This window comes from Arachis hypogaea, chromosome 8 (assembly GCF_003086295.3).
Source record: "Arachis hypogaea cultivar Tifrunner chromosome 8, arahy.Tifrunner.gnm2.J5K5, whole genome shotgun sequence".
Lineage (NCBI taxonomy): Eukaryota > Viridiplantae > Streptophyta > Magnoliopsida > Fabales > Fabaceae > Arachis > Arachis hypogaea.
The window spans coordinates 4213747-4221214 of record NC_092043.1 but is presented as its reverse complement, the minus strand read 5'-3'; positions in this window follow the sequence as shown (position 1 = coordinate 4221214).

The window sequence follows — 7468 nt, the reverse complement described above, 5'->3', positions numbered from 1 at the left end:
GTCCCACATTCTCTCTCTCTCTCTCTTTTTTCTTCTACTATTTTCACTTGCACTCTACCTTACCTCCTTTTTTATCAAGGTTCATTCTTACTCCCTCTCTTTTATCTTTGTTTAATTTTTCTCTTATTAGTTGCATTTATTTACTCTTTTTCATTTATTCTTAGTTCCATTTTGATTAATTTGTTCTGGTTTATTTCCTTTCCTTCTTCTTATACTTTCCATGGGTGTTAAATTTTGAGTTAGCTCTTGCACTGATGGGATATGTTGATTCTCTTGACACCTTTGTGATTATGTGGTGTTGGTTTGATGTTTGGTATTTCATTTTGGAGTATTGCATTTTTAAATTTATTCAATTTGCTTATTGTTTAAATGTTGCACACCAAGTGTTTGTTGAAAAGCACCTATGACATTTTTAGTTCATTTTGACATTATGCTTTCAATTTAGTGCTCTTTCTCATTATACTTGCCTTCTTAGTATGCATTAAGCTTATTGTACTTCATCTTTACCATTCATATGCTCATACCCATGACTTGATTCTATGTGTCATATTGCAAGAATCATGTTTCAAACCTCTCTAAGTCCACTTTATTTCTTTTGCATGCCTTATTGTCTTAGAGTTAGATTAGATGATTGATTTTCTTGTGCTTATTATCTTTCTTGCATGTGTTACTCTGTGTTGTTATTGGTGCTTAAGCTTATTCTTCTCATACTTTACTTGCATGTCTTTCTCACTCTTACATCTCATGTTAGTGATATACCCCGATAATTACATTGTTGTCTTGTTTACATGTTGCAGCTGTCATGTCTTCAAGATGCTTTAGTCTTTTATGGCATTATTTCTCACTTGCATGACATTATGTTAATGTTGCTTCTTTGAGTTTAATATTTTCTCTTTTCCTTCCGTTTTCAGGATGGTCATAAAAAAAGACAAAGGAAAACCCCGAAAAAGCCACCTACTAAGAGGGCACCTCGAAAAGCAACTGCCAAGGCACTCCCTACTCCAAAAGCTAAGCCCCTCTCCAAGAGGGTGAAGAGCATTATTCACATTGATGAGCAAGAGAAGGGCAACCCTGCGAGGGACCATACAAGGTTTCCCAATCACTTTTGTGAGCTCATGTTCCCCACTATGGTTGAAAGAAATTATCATTCTAAACATCTCCTCATCCCTCCGGAGCACATTGTTCAGTTTGTGATACCCCGCATTGAGCGGCGACAATGGAGATTTCTAATACGAAGACTGTAGGAAGCCAATCTTTCTTGGGTGGTGGAGTCTACTCCAACTACCACTCCCTTTTTCACGAATCCGTTTTCGTGTGCCAGAAGCAAGCCCTCGTTTTGGAAGAAGCCATTCAAAGGATACTTAAGGTCTTGCCAGTGGCGGATGGGATAGATGGTTACCAAGAGGTCCTGTTACAGCGCTGCACACGCAGTTTTGATTGGGATTCGATCCTTAGGGTCATCGCTGAACCGGAATCACATTGGACCCAAGGGAGACTCAGGCTCCAGCCTAAGTGCATTGACGCACGCACGCTTACTGTGGAGGCTCGAGTATGGGCCCAAATCTTGTCCCATTACATGTTTCTAAGCACTCATGAGTCATCCATCATGGCAGACTTAGCCCTTCTTGTCTAGTGTATACTCGCTGAGAGGCCGATCAATATCCCTCTCCTCATCAGGCAAGCAATGGGCCATGTCCAAGCTAAGGGTAACCTCCCATTTCCTACCTTGGTATTAGATTTGGTTGCTGCTGCTGGTGTTCCCCACGAGGCCAAGGACATGAAGGCAATAATTCCAGCAAAGGGCGATATCGTCCCGAGCAGAAAATATCTCAAGCCTCCCGCGAACACCACAAGCCTTGACATGACTTCCCCTTCTACCATTCCTACCCCTTCCTCAGTACCACAGAAGTCATCCCGCCAACTTCTTCTCAAGCTCACTCAAAAGTTGAATCGATATGAGCGGTGTAACCAATGCTACTTTGCTTACATGAAGAAGCTCTGGGGTTTTGTTAACCCGCCTATGGAGGAGCCGGACATTTCCACATCCACTTCACACCAAAGTGACTCAAGCACTCAAGAGATGGATGATAGAAGTGGCAACCCCAATCCCACTTTGCGCATTACCAGCGGCACGGAGGACCGTGTAAACTTCTAAAGTGTGGGAAGGTCGTTTACCGACTTCCGTAGGTAACAACCCTTTTCTTTCAACACCCATAATTTGATTTTCCTTTGTTGATTTGGATAAATTGCATGGATAGTTTCTGTTTTGAACATTTTTGCATGGTAGGACTACTTGGTTAGGGTGAGGACCTCTTTTCCAAGGAATTATTTTTAGGGCACCCTACTAATTTGAAAAATTTTTTATGGTTGAACTTGCTTGAAAGAATTTTTTTTGAACATGGTTTTTGAGTTAAGAACCCAAGTATGTGAGTTTTGAGCCTTAATTGTGTGGTTACATCTTATAACCACTTATTTCTATTCTTGTGTGTATTATTCTCTTTCTTTGATTGTAATATTTGATTTGTTTGATTCTATATGTCCATTATTTTGTGTATATATGCATTTATATGATTAAGGCCGTTGTTTCATTAAGCTCACTTACCCCAAATAGCCTACCTTTTATCTTCTATTGTTAGCCAATTTTGAGCTTATTTTAATCCCCTCTTGTTCTTGATTTCAACACATTACAATCCTTAAAGAGAAAAATAATAAATGTCCTTTATTTGGATCTTTGATTAGCTAGCATTCAAGAGTGGGCAAACTTGGGACATTGGTTAGGATAAAAGTGTATCTCTATATCTTTGTCAAAATTTTTGGAAATTGGGTACATACTCATGTACAAATTATGTTTAAACCATATGCATTGATACCTTTGTATATAATTACATCAAAAAGAAAAAATAAATAAATAAATAAAAAGAAAAGCAATAAAATCGGACAAAATTCCCCAAAGTGAAGTTCAATAATAACCAATGCATATGTATGGTGATCAAAAGAGAATGCATGAGTGTGTGAAAAAGTGAAGAGTGGGTAGTTAGGCTAACTTTGAATTTGTATAGATTGTCATAGGTTAGGTGAGAAGCTTAAGTTAATCAAAGGTTCAAATTTCAAACTCACTTGACCATATGCATCCTACCTTGATCCTAGCCCCATTACAACCTTGTGGAAAGACCTCATGATAATTGTATGCATGCATGAAATAATTGTTAATTTTTAGATGAAAAATAAATCTTGAAAAGCATGATTAGGAGAGAATTTAGTTAATCAACCCTATACACTCGAGCAACTAGAGCGGATACACATCCGGTGAGGGTTTGATGCTTAACTCCTTATTCCCGGCTTTCATGAGCTTTCTTCATGTAAGTTACATACAATCCACTTTGATGTTTAAATTGGTAGAGTTCATGAATTATCTTATCATTTTGGCCCTATGTGCTCATACACGCTCTTGGAAGTTGATTCGCTTTTGACCAAGTAGATAGAAGCATTCGCATTAGTTGCATTCATATAGGAAAATTGCATAGCATAAACCTCACTCTCCTATGATTCTTTGTTCTTTTAATTTCTTTTAGCATGAGGACAAGCTTGGTTTAAGTGTGGGGAGGTTTGATAAATCCCAATTTTAGGGTTTATCTTGTGTAGAATTTGGGGGGTTTTATCAATATTTGATTATGGAGGAGTCTTATTTACTCTTGGTCTAGGCTAAGGGAATTGGGTAAACTTGAGTCATTGGATCTAATTGATTTGGTGATTTGAGAACCCTTAGTGGTCAATTTGATAACCATTGACAATAGCTTACTACTAAGTCAATTAGTAGCTAAGTTAGGACTTATGGGTTGATGTTGACCAAGCCGTTTGACACACTTCAAGTATAAAAGTAAACTTAATGAGCTTGGTTCCTCACAATTGTCAAGATATGGTTATTAGACAAGGATGGTGACCCCAATGCCTATGTCTAGCCAAGAGTTCCTTTTATTATTCATACTTGAAAATCAAAAAATCCCAATTGGTTGATTTTTGTTATAGTTAGTTTAGTTGATTACTTAGTTCTAGAGTAGAAGTAGATTATATGTTCTCTTGCTAGATTGAAATTGCTCATACCTTGCTTTAGTTATTTGATTTAGTTTCTTGCACTTTAAGATTCCTTGCATGTTAAGTCTAGTAGTTTAAATTCTTCATCATGACTTCCAACCCGAGAATTCTAACCAATATTGATGCACATGTTTGCCCATTCCTTGTGAGACAACCTGAGGTTTTAATACTTCGGTTTACTTTTATTGGGGTTGAACTTTGTGACAACCATATTAAAATTTGATTAGAGAGGATTCATTGTTGGTTAATACTATGCTTGCAACATAAATATTTTGTGAAATTCTTTACCAAGGATAATCTTCACCATCATGCTACCGTACATAGCTAGGCTAAAGGACATGGGCAAATACAGCTGGAGATCCGCTGCTCTTTCGTGGTTATATTGATGCATGTGCCGTGTCGTAAATCCCGCTAAATTAGTAAATAATTAGTCAATAAATTAAATTTTAAAAAGGAAAATTAAAAATGTGAATATTGTATTGAAATAGGATGGAGCTCTTTAAAACGAGAATTTTGACACTAATTTCGAAGAATTTGGCCCAAGATTGGGCCAAACCTAACTCAAATCGGGCCCGGGGCCCAACCGGACCCATCAAATAAAGAAGACACAGCTTCCTTTCCCCCTTCTCTCTTCATTCACGCTGCCATTCTTGGAGAATGGAAGAAGAAAACTAAAACCCTAACCTCCATTTCAAACCACGATATTTCCCCCATCCGAGTTCCAATCGCCGCACCGTTTCCGGCCACGCGACCACCGTCTCGAGCTCTACAATTTCATCAGAACAATGTCATAGGTAAGTCACTCTACCACTCCAATTTCTCTACCCCTTGAATTTCAAAAATTGGTGAGAACCCATATTGAGATTTGGTTGATTTTGGTACTCTAGGTTCAATTTAGCTTATAGAGCTTGTTGATTTTGGCTCTCTTGGTCCGTGAATACAGTGAGGTCTCTAGTCCTAGCCAATTCTTGGTTTTGATATGTAAATTCTGAATTTTGAAGTATATATGTATGATATGTGTGAACTAGGTGTATATATATATATATATATTGGAATTGAATTGTGGACAATTGGAGGCTTGGTGAAGGATTGGTGCCAAAGTTTTGGTGATTCTGGAACTTGTGGGGCTGTGTGTGTGGATTAAGTGATTGCCTTGGACAATACGTGGAAATCGACCAAGGTATAGTTTAGGTTTCCCATATTTAATATATAATGTTTTGTGAAACTTAGGCTAGGTGACCATAAGATAAGTTGGAACGTATGAGTATATTTAATGTTTAGTGACTTTGATGAGAATTGTTATATGGATTTGGTGCTTTTTGGATAAGTGTTAATTAATGTATTGTGAGCTTAATGCTAGTTGGATAAGAGTTTAATGATGGCTTGATATTGATGTGCGGTGTATATATATATATATATATATATATTGGATAGGGATATGTTCATCTTGTTGATTATTTGGGATGTTGATGCATGATATGGGTGAATTGAGGAATGGTAAGGACAAAGAGATTGTTGTGGTATTGATGTAAATGTATTATGTTGATGGATATAAAGGTGGTAAGTTGAGTTTTAATGAAAAAAAAGAGGTTTTTGAGGTTTTGTGAAATTTGGTTTTTGGCCGAACTTCTGCTAGCCATAACTTGGCTTCCGGACCCCCAAATGATTTCAAACTTATTTTATATGAAAATTGGTTTCGTGAAGTTTACGCCATTTGATGTGAGCAAAACCATTGCCTAAGAACCTCTTCTCAGTAAAAAAGAGAAATAATTTCGTTGTAGGTATAGTTCTCAACCAACAAGCAATGCTCAATCAAAGTTTAGATATTAAAATTCAAAACATAAGCCGAGATCAAGAGTAATTCAACCTCGGGTCGTTCTCCCTAGGAATGCAATTGAAAGTGTTACTCTCTTGGTTGTGGAGGCAAAAAGGGGTGGTTTCCAAATCAAAGAACAAAAGATTAAAAGAACTAGGAAATAAAATAACTAAGCATTGATCAAAATTGATATTAATGCAAATAAAAAGAGGATAAGATCAAAACTAGTGAAAAAGGTAAGATATGCATAAAAAGATCCTTGACTTGGGAATGAGACTCCTAGGAATCCTATCATCACCATAACTATAACTATGATAATTATCATGAGTGAGTGTCGCTTAGATAACCCCTAACATCGAGGAGTAGGTCAAGCAAGCATAATTGACCTTAATCCATAAGTCCTAGCTAACTTACCAAACTAGTTGATAAAAAGCTAGCTTTAATGGAAACAAGAGTCAACTTACTCCCCAAGAATTACTAATAAATGTCGGACATTATGACTCTAGTATCTTAGGAACTCAAACCCCAAGCCAAGGTGTGAAAATCTACTCAAAATTACCAAGTGGCATTTTCAAAACACTTGGTGGTCATATAACCAAACATGAGAAATTACAAAGGAAAGTGAAAAACTATAACCAACTATTCACAAAACCAAATATAAACAAGCAATCAAACATAAAGGAAGCATGAAACATTAAATTCATCAATCAAAACTTCAAGAAACTCAAAATTACAAATATGAACAAAGTAACTTGAACCAAAAGAGAATGAAAGTAAAAGTGCTTTAATTAAAGAGGGAATGAGAGTACTTACAAGTAAAGAAGCAAAATCCAAAATCAAAGCTTGCTATAAAATGCTACAATTAACCCTAATTAAAAACCCTAAGAGAGCTTTCCCTAATCTACACTACTCCTACTCCTACTATAAAAAACTATGGAAAAATTATGTCGAAGTCCTAATCATGCCTTCACATGTGTTGATATCCCCTTCATATGGCATCCATTTTCAGCCTTTAAGCCTTCCAAAATGGGCCAAAAGCCCTTAGAAATCACGCAGCACGTGTTTCTTTAATGAAATCATGTGTAGGATCCTGTGCGTACGCACACATGGAAATTCTTTCTTGTGCGCATGCACGCTTGCTTGTGTGCTGGTGGACGAAATTGTGATCAATAATAATTCCAGGCACTGTTAGAGAAGCTTTTTCTTTCCATAACTCTGTTCAACTTAACCAGCAAGTGTACTGGGTCATCCAAGTAATACCTTACGTGAGTAAGGGTCGATCCCACAGAGATTGTTGGTATGAAGCAAGCTATGGTCACCTTGTAAATCTCAGTTAGGCAGATTAAATTGGTTTATGGTGAGTTCGAAAATTAATAGATAAATAGAAAATAAAAAGGGATAGAAATACTTATGTAAATCAATGGTGGGAATTTCAGATAAGTGTGTGATGATGCTGTGCTCCTCTCGTATCTCTATTTTCTTATTACATTCACCCAATCCTTCCTACTCCCTTCCATGGCAAGCTGTATGTAGGGCATCACCGTTGTCAATGACTACATC